The 22,699-nt window shown below is 42.9% G+C and overlaps 1 long non-coding RNA gene across 1 annotated transcript; it reads left to right on the top strand.

Annotated features, from left to right (window-relative positions):
• The first annotated feature begins 226 nt into the window (after positions 1–226).
• Positions 227–13,126, top strand: LOC142494420 (uncharacterized). Its single transcript, XR_012801427.1, has 3 exons — positions 227–354; positions 580–621; positions 12,716–13,126. It is a non-coding gene; the product is annotated as an uncharacterized LOC142494420 (long non-coding RNA).
• Positions 13,127–22,699: the final 9,573 nt, after the last annotated feature.

Below are 22,699 nucleotides of genomic sequence, written 5' to 3'. Positions count from 1 at the left end.
TATATTTAGTAATAAACGTATTTAGAAAGAGTTGCATTGAGTATAACTTAATCTCTCAGTTATGATCAAAGGATTATGCATTTTGTTATCTTTATTTCAATTTATTGTATAGTTTCGTTTTGACACAATATTAATGTCTGATTACTATCTTTATTTACATTTTTAAATGTGTTTTTTCACTTTCTTCTTTGAATTTTAACTATTGTTCATTCTGTTTGTATTAATAAAATTTGTTTTAGAAAAATTATACCAGGTGATCCTTTGGGCCAATGAGGAGGTACGTCGCGTCAGCGCGACTCTGGTTGCAGTCACGCACCGATGACGTCACCCTCGGCCGCGCGGAGGATCAACCAGGTATGTATAAAATGCAGTTAGTTTAGTTTATCCTTACACCTTGATAAAGTGCTTCAGCATGAAACGCGTAGGTGCGTTCATGTAACCCATGTTTTTTGGAAGCTTGCAATAAACAGCTAATCTGCTTTTTTTTGGAGTTTGTCTGGGGTTTCTTCATCGTCACCTTTGCAAGTCGCTGGCTGTGCTCTGTCTGGCACACTACTATCTGGATTCTACTCTCTACAGATTGCACGCCATGGATGTGCTGAGTGTTCCTGCATTCTACAGGTAATGAGCATCAGTACCATGTAATTATTCCTGTCTTCATTGGATATTGTTCATTGTATTTCTTTATACTGTACTTGAGTATATATATGTCATTATTTGTGGCAGTCAAGCAGACACCACTAGGCACACACCCCTGTTATTTCTTCCGCATGCATTATATAAACACTTCATCACTATCTGGACATTTATTGAATTGATCTATTTTATTACAATAGAAAAAAAGAAGCAGGCACACGGTCTTAATCAGCAATGAATAGGTTTAATGTGCCAAGAAATCCAACATTTCGGCAGTGCAATATTGCCTTTCTGATGGTGTAGCACCTTGAGAAAGGCAGTATTGCACTGCCGAAACGTTGAATTTCTTGGCACATTAAACCTATTCATTGCTGACTAAGACCATGTGCCTGCTTCTTCTTTTCTACTGGACTATTTTGGGACGTCAGGAGCTCCCCAGAACCAGCGCACCGGCTGCTAAGTACCCCACTATCACCTGTATGTCTGAGTGCATGCACAACCCTCTATCTATTTTATTACAAGCCACATCTGATTCCTCAGAGCACGACAACACCACTTGTTATATTACCTTTATTATTGGCCTGGGTACACTTTCACCATCACACCTCCCCACCTCAAAGTGTAGGCGCTGTTACAACCGCCTCGTCCGGTGATTTGACGGGCCGGACACCTCTTGAGGTTACAGGCTCACTGGGACTGTCCTGGCGGGATAGTCCATCCGCATTGCCATGTCGCTGCCCATCTTAGGTTGGTTAGCAAAGTCAAATTCTTGCAGGGCAAGACTCCAGCGCAGCAGTTTGGTATTCTCCCAGGACACCCATTGTAGCCAACTCAGGGGATTGTGGTCGTGATCACGGTGAACGGGCGACCGTATAGATAGGGCTGTAGTTTACGTAGTGTCCATACGATTGCCAAGCACTCCTTTTCAATAGTGGCATAAGCCACTTCCCTGGGCAGCAGTTTCATGCTCGGGTACACCACAAGATTCTCTCCTCCCTCCTCCCCCAATTGGCTGAGCATAGCACCGGTGCCATAGTCAGAGGCATCAGTCTGCACCAAAAACATTTTTGAGTAGTGCGGTGCAGCTAGGATAGGAGCACTGGCCAGTGCAGTCTTTAATGCCTGGAGTGCGACTTCACAGGCGGGAGACCAAACAACCAGAGTTGAGAGTCGCTTCTGTGTCAGGTCTGTCAAGGGTTTGGCCACGGCGCTGAACAGTGGGACAAACTTCCTATAGTAGCCAGTGGTGCCCAGAAAAGTCATAGGAATGTGGTATATGTGGTGCTCAAAATTGAGCAGGTAGCATCCTTAAGCATATTGTTAATAAGATCCTTAATTAGGAAGTCCGGCGATGATGGAGTGCCCCTCAATAATGCATTAAATCTGCGTGATGACTGTAGGGGAAGTGACAAGTGGAGTCAGTTGAGACAACCACCGGGATGTACACAATAATCACCCTGACAGCATAATGAGGAGGAACTATGTCCATGACAGCAGGATTTGAATAAGGCACATTGGCACTTTACCTGCTCCTTCAGGGGGCACTCTCAGGATCAGTAGCGTGCAGTCCATCCATAGGAAAATTCAAGAGGGTAGTTGGTGTCGGTAGAGCACAGCTTCCAGACTCCCTGCAATGTGAAGCAGGGAAAACAAAACCAGGCCACTCCGCAGTAGTTTCAAATTTGTATTAGCCAACTAACACATACAGGGAAAAAGGGGACAAATAGAACGCACCTACGCGTTTCGTACAAAGGTACTTTATCAAGGTGAAGCAGGAACACAATACCAGCCTATTTATACCCACCATTTGCATTTCTAGTCCAATGGGTTGCGGCGTCAATCACCGACAGCTGCAAGCAGTCGCGGCTGTATGACGCACACTCCCAGGGAACAGGGTGCATAGGTAGTACATAGGGACTGCCACGAGACCTCCGTCGCGTCATAGAGATGACGTCATCAGCGTGCGGCACGTAGGCCCCTCACGCTGACGCAACGTCCATCTCCATTGGCTGGGACATGTCACGTGATCTGAAAACTTTTTTACAACATACAACTTTATTGATATAACACAGTATGAACAGTAAAAACCAAAATACTTGGAAATAGAATAACTTTAAACATGATTTAAGATAAAAATAAATATAAAAAACTCGCTGGATAATTAAATCGCAGACTCCCTGTCATGGTTGAATATATCTATGATTGCAAAAATATTGCTTATAATACATTGAATAATTATGAAAGACAATGCATCATATGAAGATTATATATGAATATATTCATAATAATGTAACCATTCATGGGACAGAAATAGAACCATGCTAGTTCATGGAAACTTGAACAGTAGATGTATATACAATACTATCAAATGGTAGTGGTATAACTTAAAAAAGCAGTGTACATTTTATGCTTATAGTGGTATAACTTAAAAAAGCAGTGTACATTTTATGCTTATAGTACATCTAGGAGGAGACATATGATTCATAGGTTGTTATGTCTTGATATCTTAATTAAGACATGAGCACAGATTGGGATTGTATAATGTTCACTAGAAATTAAAGGAATAAATGTAACTAATTATAGCCAAGATTGTAAACAATTTTCAACAATGTATTACTAGAATATATATAATTGTTTATAAAGCCTTTAATGATAAAAGTACATATAAGTGCGTATATAATTTTATAAGGATAAAAAATTTTTTTAATTAAACAATATATAGAATTAACGGTTGCAAATTTATTAATTATTTATAGATAGATAGAGATAATCCTTATTAATCATATAAAGTGACTTATATCCCATTCTGTGTTCATACCTAGGGGTGTTCTGGTTCTAAGAGTAAAAATCCAGAAGGATTCACGTCTATCAAGATTTTTTGTCCTGTCCCCACCTCTTGGAGGAACAGGTATTTGTTCAATTCCCTGAAATGAAAAGGAGTTAATATTACCTTGGGGACAATTGAAAAAATGCTTGGACACCGGGTGATTCTGATCACCAATTCGTATAAGACGTAAATGTTCTAGAATTCTAATTTTTAGACATCTAGTCGTTCTCCCGACGTATTGTCGGCCACATCCACACTGCAGTAGGTAGATAACAAATGTGGAGTTGCAATTCAGAAAAGATTTAATTTTATAGTTTAAACCGGAATTAAAGGAGCAAAATTGTTTGCTATTTTTCATTTTTGGACATACTTTGCAGTGTGTACAAGAGTATGTACCAAGTGGTAAATTAGAAACTTCTTTTTTACCATCACTGGATTCAAAGAGACTTGGGGAGAGACTGTTGGACAAAGTTTTGGCCCGTTTGTAAACTACATTGGGACCCGAAATAATGTATGGTTTCAATACTGGGTCTAGGGTTAATACATTCCAGTGTTTTTTTAGAATATTTTTAATTATTGGTGCTTGTTTACTATATGGAGTAATGAATGAGGGGCTGGTATTATCTCTATTTGGTCTTGGTTCATTCCTCAGCAATAAACTTCTATCTAAGGTAGATACCTCCCTCAATGTTCTGTCCAGATCCGCCTGTTTATAACCCCTTTTCAGAAACCTTGAATATAGGTCTTTCACCTGATTATTGTAATCAAACTCACTTGAGCAATTTCTACGTGCTCTGATGAATTGGCTCTTGGGTATTCCCTTGAACATGTTTTGGGGATGACAGCTGCTTGGTCTCAGAAACGTATTTCTGGAGTTGGGTTTGCGATATAAAGTTATCTGAATAGTTAAAGTTGTGTCTACATATAAACAAAGATCCAAGTAATTAATGTGTTGTAAATGAAATGAATAAGTGAAAGTGAGGTTAAATGTATTGGTGTTTAATAAAGAAATAAATTTGTGCAAAGTAGTGACATCACCTTCCCAAACAAATAGCAGGTCATCAATATACCTCTTATAAAATAAAATGTGCTCCCTATAAATGTTCAAATCTCCAAACACGTGGAACAGCTCCCACCAACCCATGAATAGGTTGGCGTAGGAGGGGGCGAAGCTTGTCCCCATAGCCGTTCCACGTGTCTGGAGATAATGAACCCCATTAAACAAAAAGAAATTGTGTGTGAGTAAAAAGTGAATCGCATCCAAAATGAAAGTGTTTTGTGCTGGTGACAAGTCAGACTTATTTAGGAAATATTCCACAGCTGTCAAACCATGCTCGTGGGATATCACGGTGTATAAAGACGTAACGTCTAATGTCAGCCAGAGTAAATTGCTCTTCCATTTTAAGTCATCTAGTGTATTTATTAAATGAGTACTGTCTCTAATGTAGGACGGGAGCTGTTGTACCATGGGTTGGAGAAAGTGATTCACATATCGTGAGACACCATCCCCCAAAGAGTCAATACTAGAGACAATTGGCCTCCCAGGAGGGGAGACCAATGTCTTATGAATCTTCGGGAGATGGTGAAACACGGGTGTGACAGGGAAGGGCTTGTATAGAAAATCCATGTCATTATCATTCAAGACACCTAGCATGGAACCCAGATCCAACAAATGTCTAAGTTCTGTCTGATATTGTATGGTTGGGTCAGATGGTAGTGCAGCATAGGAGGACACATCCCGAAGTTGGCGTAACGCCTCCCTAAGGTAGTCATCCCTATGCTGCACTACCACTGCTCCTCCCTTGTCGGCATTTTTTATTATTAAAGATTTATTTTTCTTAAGATCATTAAGGGCTATACATTCATCACGACTAAGATTCTCATTTTTGGTATTACAATAACCTGTGTCGAAAGAGAAACCTTTCTGTAGCAATCTTAAATCTCTCTCCACTAAGTTCTCAAAAGTGGAGAGATGTTTTCCTTTTACAAAGGTAGGATAAAACAATGATTGTTTTTTAAGACCTGAACTGGATCTTCCCATGAAGTTATAATAGTAATCAGAGTCGGATATAGGGTTGGTGTCTAGGTCCTCTAGGTCCTGAATCAGACATTGATCCTTAAATGAGAACATATTAGATTGAATTATCTCAGTTTCATACAATGTAATATCTAGAGGATTAGTATCAACATTGTTAGTAATACATTCAGATGTAACCAATGCAGAAATTGCTCAAGTGAGTTTGATTACAATAATCAGGTGAAAGACCTATATTCAAGGTTTCTGAAAAGGGGTTATAAACAGGCGGATCTGGACAGAACATTGAGGGAGGTATCTACCTTAGATAGAAGTTTATTGCTGAGGAATGAACCAAGACCAAATAGAGATAATACCAGCCCCTCATTCATTACTCCATATAGTAAACAAGCACCAATAATTAAAAATATTCTAAAAAAACACTGGAATGTATTAACCCTAGACCCAGTATTGAAACCATACATTATTTCGGGTCCCAATGTAGTTTACAAACGGGCCAAAACTTTGTCCAACAGTCTCTCCCCAAGTCTCTTTGAATCCAGTGATGGTAAAAAAGAAGTTTCTAATTTACCACTTGGTACATACTCTTGTACACACTGCAAAGTATGTCCAAAAATGAAAAATAGCAAACAATTTTGCTCCTTTAATTCCGGTTTAAACTATAAAATTAAATCTTTTCTGAATTGCAACTCCACATTTGTTATCTACCTACTGCAGTGTGGATGTGGCCGACAATACGTCGGGAGAACGACTAGATGTCTAAAAATTAGAATTCTAGAACATTTACATCTTATACGAATTGGTGATCAGAATCACCCGGTGTCCAAGCATTTTTTCAATTGTCCCCAAGGTAATATTAACTCCTTTTCATTTCAGGGAATTGAACAAATACCTGTTCCTCCAAGAGGTGGGGACAGGACAAAAAATCTTGATAGACGTGAATCCTTCTGGATTTTTACTCTTAGAACCAGAACACCCCTAGGTATGAACACAGAATGGGATATAAGTCACTTTATATGATTAATAAGGATTATCTCTATCTATCTATAAATAATTAATAAATTTGCAACCGTTAATTCTATATATTGTTTAATTAAAAAAAATTTTTATCCTTATAAAATTATATACGCACTTATATGTACTTTTATCATTAAAGGCTTTATAAACAATTATATATATTCTAGTAATACATTGTTGAAAATTGTTTACAATCTTGGCTATAATTAGTTACATTTATTCCTTTAATTTCTAGTGAACATTATACAATCCCAATCTGTGCTCATGTCTTAATTAAGAAATCAAGACATAACAACCTATGAATCATATGTCTCCTCCTAGATGTACTATAAGCATAAAATGTACACTGCTTTTTTAAGTTATACCACTATAAGCATAAAATGTACACTGCTTTTTTAAGTTATACCACTACCATTTGATAGTATTGTATATACATCTACTGTTCAAGTTTCCATGAACTAGCATGGTTCTATTTCTGTCCCATGAATGGTTACATTATTATGAATATATTCATATATAATCTTCATATGATGCATTGTCTTTCATAATTATTCAATGTATTATAAGCAATATTTTTGCAATCATAGATATATTCAACCATGACAGGGAGTCTGCGATTTAATTATCCAGCGAGTTTTTTATATTTATTTTTATCTTAAATCATGTTTAAAGTTATTCTATTTCCAAGTATTTTGGTTTTTACTGTTCATACTGTGTTATATCAATAAAGTTGTATGTTGTAAAAAAGTTTTCAGATCACGTGACATGTCCCAGCCAATGGAGATGGACGTTGCGTCAGCGTGAGGGGCCTACGTGCCGCACGCTGATGACGTCATCTCTATGACGCGACGGAGGTCTCGTGGCAGTCCCTATGTACTACCTATGCACCCTGTTCCCTGGGAGTGTGCGTCATACAGCCGCGACTGCTTGCAGCTGTCGGCGATTGACGCCGCAACCCATTGGACTAGAAATGCAAATGGTGGGTATAAATAGGCTGGTATTGTGTTCCTGCTTCACCTTGATAAAGTACCTTTGTACGAAACGCGTAGGTGCGTTCTATTTGTCCCCTTTTTCCCTGTATGTGTTAGTTGGCTAATACAAATTTGAAACTACTGCGGAGTGGCCTGGTTTTGTTTTCCCTGCTTCACATTGCAGGGAGTCTGGAAGCTGTGCTCTACCCACACCAACTACCCCCCAGAAAAGTCATAACCTGCTTCTTGGTCTTGGGAACGGGCGACTGCACTATTGCCTCAATCTTAGCTGGCTCAGGTTTAAGATGCCCTCCGCCCAACCGGTGCCCTATGTACAATACCTCTGCCATCCAGACTAAGCACTTGGTGGGTTTCAATGTAAACCCTGCTTCTCTAATTCTGGCTAGCACCGCCATGCACATGATTGACTAAATACAGCCATTTCGTCCAGGTATGCCCTTGCAAAACTTTGCATCCCTTCCAGCAACCTATTGACCAGGCGTTGCAAGGTAGCCGGGGCATTCTTCATCCCAAATAGCATCACTAAAAATTCATAGAGGACACTCGGAGTAATGAATGCTGACTTCTCCCTAGCTTTCTGGGTCAGTGGCATCTGCCAGTAACCTTTACTGAGATCCATGGTAGTGAGATACTTTTCCCCCACGAGATCATTTAGCAGCTCATCCATGTGAGGCATGGGATAAGCATCTGACACCGTCCCTGCATTGAGCTGTTGGTAGTCCACACAGAAGCGTGTGGTCCCGTCCTTCTTAGGTACTAGGACTACCGGGCAAGCCCAAGGGCTCTGGGATGGTACAATTACCCCCAGGGCCAGCATCACTTCTACCTCCCTCTCTATACTGTCCTTCACCTCTGCTGATGCCCGGTTGGCATGCTTATGCAGAGGTCGCAGATCACCTGTGAGCACCGGATGATCTGTAATATGCGTTCTCCACGCTTGTCCGTGAACAGAACCCTACACTGCTCTAACATAGCCCTGGCTTCTCCTTTCTGCTGCTACACAACTGGGACCCTATCTCAACCAGCTCCACTGTGTCCCCTTGCCTAGCCCCCCCTAGATGAATTCTCTGCTATGGGCATTCTGATCATACCAAGTCTTCTGCTTTGTCTGAGCATCCCTAAGGTTGTCCTGTGCCAACCCCATGGGTATCTCTAGCCGGTCTCTGAGATCTACCGCATACTGAAGCACAGAAGCATCAGTATTGCTAGTCTCCCCTTCCCATCCCTCACGGAATAAGTCGAGAGGTCCCCGCAAACTGCGACCATATAGCAGCTCAAAGGGTAAAAAGCCGGTAGATTCTTGTGATACTTCACGGTAAGCAAACCGCAAATGCTGCAGGTGAATCTCCCAGTATTTCCCCTCTATAAACACACAAAGCATCTGCTTCAGGGTACCATTAAACCTCTCACATTGTCCTTTCATTTGGGGGTGATAAGGGGTCGTACGCTGGTGCTTCACCCGCATGCATCCCAGAGACACTGTAACAATTCACTCATGAATTGTGACCCTTGATCGGTTTGTATCTCGCTAGGGAAACCTACTTGAATGAAAATGACTAGCAATGCCTTAGCTATTGCCCTAGCATCGATGGTGGCAAGCGCTACAGCCTCAGGATACCGGGTGGCAAAGTCCACCACCGTGAGGATGTAACACTTGCCCGTCCAGCTGGGGATCATGAGGGACCCACTATGTCCATAGCTACCCTCAGGAAAGGTTCCCCAATTACTGGTAATGAGTTCAGGGGTGCCTTCACACGATCACCCGCCTTACCTACTCACCGGCAGGCATCACAGGACCAGCAGAAATCTGCCACAGTGCCTGATGCCCCCGGCCAGTAGTAACGCTGCAACAGCCAGGCTCTCGTCCGAGTGACACCCTGATGCCCCGATAGTGGAATGGAGTGGGCTACCTGTAACAACTGTTGCCTATACTCCCTGGGTACCACTAGCTGTCTTCTACCTGTCCAGACTCTATCTAACCCGGTAGATCCTTGCTCCCTATACAAGAGCCCGCGGTGCCACATAAAGTGATCTGACCCTTTGCTTGCTTTAGACTCGGACACCTGAAGTCTCATGCCTTCTAAGCTGGGTTCAGCTTTCACCGCATCCCTGAACTGTGTCTCTAATACTGGCCACCCACCCTTAGTGTCTGAGTCGGGGGGAATGGGGACAGGTAAAGGAAACAGTTAGTCAGTACCTGGCCACGACTTAGTTTGGCTTACCTGTCTGGTCTCCACAGAGACCCCTGGAATGGTTGGTCCCAAATGCAGGGGGACAGGGGATGGTTCTGATGCGATCTTGGCTGACTGACTTCTGGTAATCGCTGCACAGGAGCAAGCTCTGCGGTGAACACACAGGTTACGTGTCCCAGGTCATTGCCAAGGAGGACCTCAGCATCTAACCCGGACAATACCCCACCTCCCTCATACCACGTCCGGCACCCAATCCAAAAAGACCCAGGCAACCTGGAGGTACAGCAATCCTCCGTCTGGCATGGTCACTTTCATCTTGGTGCCCGGGAGCAAATCCTCTGGCAGGACCATATTGTCACGGATGCTAACCACAAACTGGAATAGACTGAGAGGCTGAGGTGGGGATATATGAAAACCGCTGCCATACAACCATGAGAGCAGGTCTGGTAAGCAGAGTCGGTGTAGGTTTGCCGGGTCAGGGTAGGAGACAGTAGGGCCGTAGAGGTACTTGCCATAGTCAGGATTGGAGAGATCAAGAATGGTCAGAGTCTGAAGCCAAGGTCGAGGAGGGGAGAGAGAGGAGAGGTCCGGTAGATGCGCCGAGGTCCAAGGGTTTCAGAGATCAGAAGTCCGAGTCCAGGCTGGGGTCTAAGTACAAAGGCAAAACACAGCAAAACAGCAAGCGGCTTGTAGCAAGCACACAGAACAAAGTCTATGCTCAGCAATCAGCATAGGGCTGATTGAGTATATATGAGCACCAAGAGCCAATAGGAGGAATCCCAAGGATGAGGTAAGAGATATGTGGAGCGCTGATAGGAGGAGGCAGGGTGCAGGGCAGGTGTGCAGGTATTCAGAAGATTATTGAAGTCAGGTGTTGGGCTCCGTGCGTGCGCCTGAGACGCCAGGCGCGTGCGATGGTGGGCGCGCTCCTGAACTGGCAGCAGACACCCGAGGCGGCCTGATGCGGCTGCGTGTGCACATCAGAGGGAATGCGCGTGCATCCGGAGGTCCGGCGGTGGCAGTGGGTTGAGAGCGGAGCCTCCGTGCGCTCCTCACTGCTGGCGCGGTAGCGCGCATGCCTCTGATGCAAGCAGGTGCGGTGGCCGGTAAGGAGAGGGTCCTCTTAAATATCAGGTCGGACCAGGGTAATAGTGGCACTAGAGTCGAGCAAGACGGCTGATTGGCGATCTTTGATGGTCACTCTCCGCAGATGCTTCTGCCGGACATCGTTGGATTGCAACCCGACTGGTGCAACCTGATGTTCTCTCTTCTCCGCTGCTGGTTCCTGGGGGGCAAGTGCAGATCTCTGCGTGGACGTCCCACTGTGAGTTGATTCTGCAACTGTACTTGGCTCCTCTTTGTGTGCCAGTCACACACGAGCGACCGGCCTCGCAGCTGGAGAACATTGCTGGGGTCCACCAGACGTTTGACGGTCCGGACAGACTGGTCTGATGTGACCCACTTTATTGCACAGGTAACAACGCCTCTCATGTTTAAACTTTGCAGCTTTGGGGATGCTGCCTTCTGCTGCAGGCATGTGCGTCCACTGAGGGTCTGTTTGGCTACCTTGACCATCACAGCTGGTGCCTTGGTAGCCCTTTTTCTGTCCATTAAAGCGGGACAGGTCACAAATTCATCAACCATCCTTGCAGCTTCCACATGGGTCTTAAGTTTACAGTCATAGACCCATGCCCTCACGTCCGAGGGACACTGCTGCAATAACTGTGAAAGATCAAGTCCAGTAACATGTGGTATTTGGTGGCACCACAACCCTCAACCCACTGGGTCCCCTGCAATGCCATGCAAGCCCCATACTGGACATAGGACTCCCGGGGGTATCTTTCCCCTGTCCTGAACATGCCCCGGTAAGCTTCTGGGGTAAGGGAATACTGCATCAGCAGTATTGCTTTAACATGCTTATAGTCATCCCGATCTTCTGGTGGGATGGACCGCAGAGTTTCTTTTGCCACTCCGGACAACAAGGGATGTAATCTCAACACCCAGTCCCATGGCGTCACCCGGTATCTTTGACATTGGTCTCAAAGTCACTTAAAAATACGTCAATCTTGTCGGTGCCATCTACAAACTTGTTGAAATTGTGGTGGTCCACTTGGGAAAGTCTTGTTCCCCATTGATCAGGTGGGAGTGAGGGGACACATGCCCATGTATTGCTGCCAGCATCTGAATCCTCTCATCAGCTGTAGCCCTCTCTCCCCATGAGGCAAGGAGTGCGGTGATTACAGGGGTGGCAGGTCAAGTATCCACAGGGACTACCCCTACCGCACACCCAAGAACCAGTCCTTCACCATTATCCCGGTGATTGCCCTCTCCCTCCCTATGTCCATCTCCTTCCGGGGCTGGATTAACCTCCTGCGCCCCGGGATGAAATGTGATCACTGTTGCTGCAGGTATGGGCTCGTTGCCCTCAGGTAAAGCAATACTGGCTTCATGAAATTCCAAGTCCTCCTCCAGTTGTACCTTTGACTGACCAGCCGTCGGTATTCTATAACTTTCACATTGGGTAACGATCCGAGAGCGGTCCCAGGACTGAAATCATACCGATCGCTTATCTATGTTCGCCCGCAGGCACAGTTAGGTGACAAAGGGAATCTGTGGGGAAAGGAAGGATGTTTTATTATTATAACGTGAGGCATATTGAATACATACATTAGACACAGTATATCCCAACGGGTTAAATGACTTTTTGTCCCTTAGCTACTTTATTGAAGATAGATAAACCACATTGCTCTAGTGTAGTTGCAACTATATTTTTTATTAGTGATGCTGCCACTGTTTGCTGTTGCTGCTATGGATCTGCTTATGTCTATACTCCCCTGTGATTTTGTTATAGCCATTGGATATATTATGACCACATTTGGAATGTTTTTTTCCACTGGTTAATGGTTACATCAGGTTTTAGTATTCTGGGATAGTCACTGTTCAATCACCTATGCTTATATAGTCCTTTCTTTGTCCTTTTGTTTTATGTGCACGAATCGTGTATGTTTACATCCAGACGATGATCACCTCCGTTACTAAGTGATACCGGACGCCACTACAGAGAATGAAAGCATTGAGGAGGATGTGGGATCAGATGACCCAGATGCCGCCAATCAAAGCCATGAAGCAAGATGACGTCAGTGAAATCGGGAGACCGAGACGTGACACGCAGCGCAAGGCGGATGCGTTCCAGGAGATGACGAGGATGTCGTCGGAGGATCATGATCACGTGACATTGCGGACATAGAATAATGTACTGGATGCGCTAGAGGACACTATGTAAATTAGGGGCTTTCCTCACGTCAGATAGGACATCGTCGCTGGATGATGAGGCAGCACTACACACATGTTACATCTAGGTTTATTGAACAGTGAGAATTTGGGGTATTGTGTGTGTTATATAATGGGCCATTTGGGACTTGGTAATTAAGCCACTTGCACTTGATAAAGACCATTGCAGTCGAAAAGTTGTGTTAGCTTAATAAATGCATTTGATATTTTTCAAATCTGTGTGGCCTGTCTTCCATCTATCATCTGATACATCATGGCTTATGCTTAGCAGTCTGACAGGGTGTAATTGTGATTTTTACTTCTCTCTTTTGTATTTACATATTGACAAAACTGCACTGATTATATTTTTTATTTGGTTCTTTCATTGACATTTTTTTTAGTATTTTTATTAAAGCAAGGTACTGTACATTTTGTCCTGTATTGTGACTGTCCATTTTAGACACCATGGGGGTGTCAAATCACAAAATCGAGATACAACTCAAGTCACTTAACCTAATGCAACTCATTTCCCAACCCACACGGACAAACCTGAAATCTCACAACCATTCCTTGCTAGACTGGATGCTCTCCTCAAATCCCATCAGAATCCAATCCTCTAGCCTCCTTCCAGACATTTTCAGTGACCATGCAATAGTGTACTGTGTAAGGAAAATGAAACAACCTCAATCAAGCCCTGACTTTCTCCTCACTAGAGCATTTAGAAACTTGAACCCACAACAGTTTCTGGCTGACCTTACCAACTGCCCTTGGCACAGAATCGATTTAATTTCCGACCCTGATACTGTGCTCGTCTATTTCCAATCTGAGTTTTTAAAACTGTGTGATACCCATGCTCCACTAAGCAGAATCAGAGTATAAGCCCACCTTCCGTGGGTTACAACTGACCTCAGAGCACTCTTCCATTTCAGGGATGCCTTGTGGAAAAGCTACAAATTAACTGGCACTACCAAGGATCTTAATAACTACAGATGCCTGTGGAATATGTGCACAAGGCAAACAAGGCATGCAAAAGCACAATATCACTCTGACAATCTCCTCCAGAATACATCAAATCCAGCTAACTTCTGGAAGGTTATCAACAATATATTTCAGCCTTCTAGTCACCAACAACCAAGTAATATCACTAAGGAGGATATTAATCTGACAAATGTCTCTGACATTGCAAATGCATTCAATGATTACTTTGTGGGGTGTGCTACTAACTTATTAGTGAAATTCAACACAAACCACAAACATGAACCTAATTCTGAGAGTACCCCTATAGCCCCACCCTCTCCCAACACTGCTCACAATTTTCCATTTGTCCCAGTATCCAAAGAGAAGATTGCACAAGCGCTCCTCAAATTAAAACAAAGCAGCCAATGTGGACCTGACTTACTGCTATCTAAGTTGTACTGTATTGTATGTCTTTATTTATATAGCACTATTAATGTACATAGCGCTTCACAGTAGCAATACACGTGGTAATCATATAAATAACAAATAATATAAATAAAAGGTCATGGGAATAAGTGCTTCAGACATAAAAGTAACATTAAGGAAAAGGAGACCCTGCTCCGAGGAGCTTACAATCTAATTGGTAGGTAGGGAGAACGTACAGAGACAGTAGGAGGGCATTCTGATAAGTGCGTCTGCAGGGAGCCAAGCTTTATGTATCATGTGTCCAGTATTATCAACAGTGCGATTCATATGCTTCTTTAAGCAAGTGTGTCTTATGGTGGGTCTTAAATGTGGATAGAGAGGGTTCTAGTTGGGTATTGAGGGGAAGGGCATTCCAGGGGTGCAGGGCAGTCAGTGAGAAAGGTTTAAGGCGGGAGAGGGCTTTAGATACCAAGGGGATACAAAGAAGATATCCTTGAGAAGAACGCAAGAGTCTGGATTGTGCATAGCGAGAAATTAGGGCTGAGATGTAAGAAGTGGTAGAAGAGTGAAAGCTTTAAAAGTGGGGAGGAGAATTGAGTGCGAGATGCGGGATTTGATCGGAATCCAGGAGAGGGATTTCAGGAGGGGAGATGCAGAGACAGATTTAGGAAAGAGTAGAGCAATTCTGGCACCAACGTTTAGGATAGATTGTAGGGGAAATAGGTGAGAGGCAGGAAGGCTGGACAGTTCCTAACACTTGGTGCCCCAGCCATTCCCAAACCAATTGCTTCCATAGTCAACTCTATTCTGTCTGCAGACCATATCCCTAAGACCTAGAAAACTGCCAGAGTTGTCCCAATCCTCAAAAGTAAGGACAAAAACACTGTCTCAAACTACAGGCCAATTGCTCTTCTCCCAATACTATCCAAAGTCATGGAAAAATGTGTTGACTCCCAATTAAGCGATTACTATACCAAGACAAATTTCCCTAGCCAATTTCAATCTGTCTTTCACTCCAAACACTCAACGGGAACTGCGCTGCTAAAAGATTGCAATGAAATCCAGTGTGGAATGGAACGTGGACAACTCAATGGTGCAATATTCCTAGATTTTACAAAGGCTTTTGATACTGTTGATCATGTTATCGTGCTTAACAAACACCAGTGTTCTGGAATAGGGAAGCTTGCTTTAAACTGGTTTCATTCCTACCTATCAGGTAAATCGCAACATATGTCTATCTCACGCTCTAACTCCAACCCCTTGGAAAACACCTGTGGTGTCCCGCAAGGCTCTGTTCTGGGGCCCCTACTCTTCTCATTGTTCATCAATGATCTTCCTACAGCTTGTAAGGGAGCTTCAATACACATGTATGCATTTGACACAATCTCATATGCACATAGCCTAGCCTCTCCGACCTTGAACACATACTTCAATCTGACTTTTAGAGAATTGAAAAATTGGATGTCCAAAAAAAAACTGTTTTTAAACACTGACAAGACTGTAACAATTGTATTTGGGGCCAAGGCTACATTTTTAAAGCTTCCAATGACTGAGCTCCAGATTAGAACCAACACTATTACCACCCTAACTCCTGTTACTAGTTTTAAATACTTGGGCATATGGTTTGACTCCCATTTAACATTTGGGATGCACATTGATACCCTGGCATACAAAACCTATGCCAAACTAGTTGTACTTCACAGGAATAAATCCTCCCTAAGTCTACTGGTCAGAAAGGGTATCGCACAGCAGATGCTAATGCCAATTATCGACTATGGGGACATAGTATACGGCTTGGCACCCCAAACCCACCTTAGCAAACTTGATACCTTCTACAATTCAATATGCCGTTTTGTTCTCCAATGCAACTACAACACACATCACGGCGAAATGCTCAAAGAACTAGATTGGTCATCACTTGAGTCACGGAGCAAAGTTCATCTTTCCTTTCTACCCTCAAATACTTTCTGGGCAAGCTACCCGTCTATCTGAACAAGCTCCTCACCCCTACAACATGCAGCACTTATCTGAGATCTGACTCCAAAAGACTGGTCATGGTCCCAATGTTCAGCAAAGTATCCGGCCGCTCCTCCTTCTCTTACCATGCACACCAAAACTTGAACAATATACCAGAGACTCTCACAGCAACCACCAGTCTAAGTTCTTTCAAAACTAAAGCTGTCTCACATTTTTATCTGGTCTGTAACTGTTACACACGCCTATAATATATATTATCTCTAACTGTGCATGCAATGTCTTGTATATAATGTATACCCTGTTCAGTTATGTAACTATGTATTTGTAACCATGTATTTTTTGTCATCTTAACTCTATGCCCAGGACATACTTGAAAACGAGAGGTAACTCTCAATGTATTACTTCCTGGTAAAACATTTTATAAATAAATAAAATAAACCAAATGGTTTATAATGCACAGTATTCTGTCTCGGGCATTACAGAGTACCAGAAAACAGTCAGGGAGAGGATAATAATTTTCCTCAACAGAGTTTATGAATATTTCAAATGTCAAAAATTATACTAACAGGGCTAATCCCAATCTAGAAAAGCAACTATTAATACATAGTTTATAAAAGGAAAAACACTTTGAAAAATAATTGATCTACAACAATAATGGTTAACCAAACAAAAAGACAAGAAAATCATATGCTCCTTTTGTTTAGTTATTTTCCCTTCATGCAGTAATTTTGTGTTTAATATTTAATTTAAACTATAAAGTTCTATTGAGAGCAATTTAATTTTGTTCTTACAGCTCAAAGTGCAGCAATAATTTTTTATTTGCTGCCAGAGAATTGTTTTTAATAAAACAGATGGTGAGACTGTGTCAATAATGCCTGTTTGTCAGAATTCTCAATTAAGGCAAAGTCTTCAGCAAAATATAATTAAGTTACAGTTTATGGTATACTGAAAATATGTATTTAAAAACGATACTGTATGTACAGTATGTCTTCAAAACCAATAGAGAAATATGTGTCTTTGAAAATGAGCAAATATTGTATTTCCATGGCAATTTTCTTTATATTATACGAAACTAAGTCAATAATTAAATACTAATTACTATAACTAATAACTACGATAGCGATGGAACATATCTACTAAGCGGAGCTATTCTGTTAGACAGCTTCTGGCACCGGAAGAAACCTTATGACCAAACTTTTAGGCGTCTTAAACTGAATGAGCCATAAGGTGTCTTTTGGTACTGCTAGATGTCTTAAGGTATAGCACCACTTCATAAATATGGTCCCAAGTGTCTGTGAACTCTCATTTAGAGATGGGCAAACCTGTAAAATCCGATGCATGGATTTTCAGCTGTTTTTTGTGTACAATCTGATCTGCGCACAGAAATCCGCAGACGGGTTAGGCGCTCTTTACTCAGATTCGGTCCATGCAGTCTCTTCAGAAACCGCAGACTAAATTACTCTGAGTGCATTTATTTTTTCACTGTAACTTCCTGTCTGCTATTTTTGTGATTGTGGGCGACGGGAGAGGCTGTGTGGGACTGGACTGGTAGCAAAGAAGGCACAGAGCAACAGGCAGGGAGAGTGAGAGAAATTACAGAGAGAGAGAGAGAGAGATTAGAGAGAGATGTTTTTGTTTATTTTATTTTTATTATGAGTGATGATGGCAGTGGAGTTTCATGGTACCAACATTAGGAGTCGCTAAAGTACTGTGGCTGCAGCAACTCCTGTTGTTTGAATGTCTTAAGAACATGCTGCTCCTACTACTGTTCAGCCAGTGTTAGTGGTTGCGTCTTAGTTGAGCGTGTGGGTGGTTATCATTTCATCTCCTTCAAACACACTCTCTTGAAAAAGTTATGTGTTAGAGGAAGCACAGATGCAGTCAGCTTCATCTACAACTTGATGCAGCACATGTGCTGGTGAACCGCGGACCAAACGTGGAGTGTTTAAGGCAAAGTACAGTGCAGGTGGAATTATCCAGTTCTGGATAATAGCGCATTTTAACATTAAAAATAAAACATTACCCAGCAAGCATATAGTAAATACAAGTTGTATTTATAGCCAGAATTAAGGCCATTCTAGTCCTTCTGGTCTTCCTCCTCTGTGGCACCGATAGTAAAATAAAAAAAAACTAATTACTACTGGTCTGTAACGCTTTAATCACCTTAGCTGTTATTAATCACAATGGTAATTAAGGGGTTAACTCCCTCTTCTGTTACCCACCCAGGAGGCCTAACCCCCCTCCCTGGGGCAACTGTGCTTCTCCACTCATGTCCCCACCTGTGAAACCTTGCCCTTCTCTCCCACATCTACAGATGCAGCCACCAGTATCCGACCACTTGCCTTGGAAAATATGGGACAATCTCCCAGTAAACCAACATTTCTGTGAGATTTCTGCAGCCAGACTAATGGCCCATTGGATTAACACAGTGAGGGACCCCTGCTTTGTTAATCCGATGGGCCATTAGTCTGACTGCAGAATCTTACAGAAATATTGCAGCATTTACTGTGAGATTGCCCCTGTATTTTCCCAGGGAAGTGGTCGGATACTGGTGGCTGCATCTGTACCACATGGGGCCTCTGGAGCTGAACCACATTAATTTCAGGTCTTGGACCCCCTGCTTCCTGAGGTACATGCCCTGGTATCTCCTTTAAGTTTAAATGTCCTGGTCACGTGGGCTGTGACACGGGACATTTAAACTGGCAGGAGATACCGGCACCTGATACTTTGGGAAGCAAGGGGTCCTGGGACCTTAAATGAATGCGGTTCAGCTCCAGAGACCCCCTGCTTCAATACTATGTTTTTAAAATTAAAATAAAAACAGCGCGATCGCCTGTAAGAGCTGTTCAGGGAGATAATATTAATAATAGCATGTTCTTGTATACGCTGCTAGTTTTATGTAGTGCTTTACAGAGATATTATGCAGACACAGTCCCTGTTCCGTGGAGCTTACAATCTATGTTTTTGGTGCCTGAGGCACAGGGAGATAAAGTGACTTGCTCAAGGTCACAAGGAGCCAACACCGGGAATTGAACCAGGTTCTCCTGCTTCAAACCACAAGATGCAGCTTTTCTTTGCACAGCTCTTTCTGACTGCTGAAGAGAAATTGAATGTGAAGTTAATTTAGCTATTAAAGCAACTACTACCTTGTGTGATATGTCACTTTTGTAATAAATGGTATCTAACATGCGATATATCAAACTAAATAAATTTTTTACAGAAATATCATACTGTACAGTAGGAACATGTCAACATGTTCGATGTTGCAGTGATAACATCGAAGCTACCTGAATTGGCCCCAAAGAGTGCCGACCTAGGGTATCATGCAGTAAGCAGCGAAAAAATGCATTAGCCAGTTTAGCAATTAGTCATGTTTTTGGCGTGTTAAACTCGCTGTATGCTGTAAGGGGCGAATACCTGGCGAATGAATGCGCCACCACCATTTGATAAAATGGCTAGTAACCAGTGGCGAGACGGCTGCCTGGTGAGAAGCTGTGAGGAGCCGTCCCCTGCCGAGATGTGTTTGCAGCAGAGAGAGATCTGCTGCTCTCTCGGCGCAAACATCGGCACATTAAAAATTATTTTTAAAACCATTTTTATTCATAGTGTACATGTGCAGGGGGTCTCCGGAGCTGAACCGCATTGGTTTCAGGTCCGGGGACCCCTGCTTCCCGAGATACAGGCCCCTTTATGAGGTGCCGGTATCCCTCTGCATTTAAAGGTCCCGATCACGTGACCGCGGAATGTAAACAAAGCAGAGGGATACCGGCACACCATAAAGGGGCTTGTATATTGGGAAGCAGGGGGTCCCCGGACCTAAAACCAAAGCGGTTCAGCTCCAGAGACCTTCTGCACATCTACACTATGAGTAAAACACACATAACAATAAACACTTGTTCCTTACCTTTGCGGCTATCTGCTATGGTAGCGAAGCAGCATGAATATTTTTTTAATAATACTGTACAGTGAGCAGGGGTCCCCTGAGCTGAACCGCATAGCTTTGTGGACCAGGGACCCCCTGGTTCCCGAGTTACAGGCCCCGGTATGTGTGATCGGGTGGGCAGTGTCTCCGCCATGTTTATAGCGTACCATACGCTACGTGCCTGCAATAAACATAGCGTCGACACTGTAACCGATGCCCCAAACCGGGGCCTGTAACTCGGGAAGCAGGGGGTCTCTGAGCCACAAATCAATGCGGTTCAGCTCAGGGGACCCCCTGCTCACGCACAATATTATTAAAATACATTAATGCTGCTTCATTACCATAGTGGATAGCCGCTAAGGCAATGAAGGAGTTAACGCATAATAGTATGTTTATTGGGGACAATTGCCCCCAATAAACATAGCAATACACAACATATAATACAGTAATGGGCAACATTACTATTATCCACAAATGGATAATAGTGCAGTTGTCCATTTAAAATACATACAGAACAATAAATACATTAAATACATATAGCACTCATCCATGTCCGGCTGCCACGATGAAGGCCATCCTCATCTTCATCCTGCTAATGCCCCATCCGCTTCTGCAAAACAGACACAAGAATAAAAACATCAAATGTAATGTTCCCTAACCCCTTAATCACCATAGCGGTTATTAACCGCTACAGTCATTAAGGGGTTAACCCACCATCACCCACATACCCTCCCACACTACCTCCCCACCCCCTGAGGCCTAACCACCCTCACCCACTACCCACAAGGGAGTCCTACCACATACCCTTGGGGCCAATACCCCCTTCCCTCACCCCAACACATACAGTACAATAATGTGCCAAATAACTATTATCCAGATAGGGATAATACATTATTTGGCAATTATTAAACACATTAACTAGCATATTAAAAGAAAGAAAATTCTACTGACCTCATCAATAAGAAGGCCCTGTCGCCAGCATCATCCTTGTGGTCCGTTGCCAAAATAATACATAGCAAATACATTGCAATGACATTCACATATCAATGAACCCCTTAATCGCCTTCTCGGGTACTAACCGCAAAGGTAATTAAGGGGTTAAGCCATCCTGGCAATGGCAATACCACTTATCCATAACATCCTCAATGAAATACAATGCAATTTCCTAAACAAATCAAATGTGATTATACAAGCGCTCCTCAAACTAAAACTAAGCAGCCAATGTGACCCGACTTACTACAATCTAGGTTCCTACGACTTGGTGCCCCAGCCATTGCCAAACCAATTGCGTCCATAGTCAACTCTATCCTGTCTGCAGGCCATATCCCTAAGACCTGGAAAACTGCCAGAGTTGTCCCAATCGTCAAAAGTGGGGACAAAAACACTGTCTCAAACTACAGGCCAATATCACTTCTCCCAATTATATCCAAAGTCATGGAAAAATGTGTCCACTCCCAATTAAGCGATTTCTACACCAAGACAAATTTCCCTTAGCCAATTACAATCTGGATTTCGCCCCAAACACTCCACCATAACCACCCTGCTAAAAGTTTGCAATGAAATCCAGTGTGGAATGGAACGGGGATAACTCACTGGTGCAGTATTCCTAGATTTTTCAAAGGCTTTTGACACAGTCGATCATGCTATCCTGCTTAACAAACTCCAGAGCTCTGGAATAGGGAAACATGCTTTAAACTGGTTTCAGTCCAACCTATCAGGAAGATCCCAACTTGTGTCCATCTCAGGCTCTAACTCCAACCCCCTGGATATCACCTGTGGTGTCCCGCAAGGCTCTGTTCTGGGGCCCCTACTCTTCTCAGTGTTCATTAATGATCTTCCCACAGCTTGTATGGAAGCCTCAATACACATGTATGCAGATGACACAATCCTATATGCACACAGTCATAGCCTCTCTGACCTTCAACACATACTTCAGTCTGACTTTTTGAGACTCGAAAACTGGATTTCCCAAAACAAACTGTTTTTAAACACTGACAAGACTGTAACAATGGTATTTGGGACCAAGACTAAATTTGTAAAGCTTCCAGTGACTGAGCTCCTGATTAGAACCAACGCTAACACCACCCTAACACCTGTCACTAGTTTTAAATACATGGGCTTATGGTTTGACTCCCACTTAACATTCAGGATGCACATTGATACCTTGACAACCAAGACCTATGCCAAACTAGGGGTACTTTACAGGAACAAATCCTCCCTAAGTCTCCTGGTCAGAAAGCGTATCGCACAGCAGATGCTAATGCCAATTATTGACTATGGAGACATAGTATATGGCTCGGCTCCTCAAACCCACCTTAGCAAACTTAACACCCTCTACAATTCAATTTGTCGTTTTGTTCTCCAATGCAACTACAACACACATCACCGTGAAATGCTCAAAGAACTAGATTGGTCAACACTAGAGTTTAGGCGCAAAGTTCACTTTTC

Source organism: Ascaphus truei, chromosome 5, assembly GCF_040206685.1.
Source record: "Ascaphus truei isolate aAscTru1 chromosome 5, aAscTru1.hap1, whole genome shotgun sequence".
NCBI lineage: Eukaryota > Metazoa > Chordata > Amphibia > Anura > Ascaphidae > Ascaphus > Ascaphus truei.
This window is presented reverse-complemented; position numbering and strand designations above follow the sequence as displayed.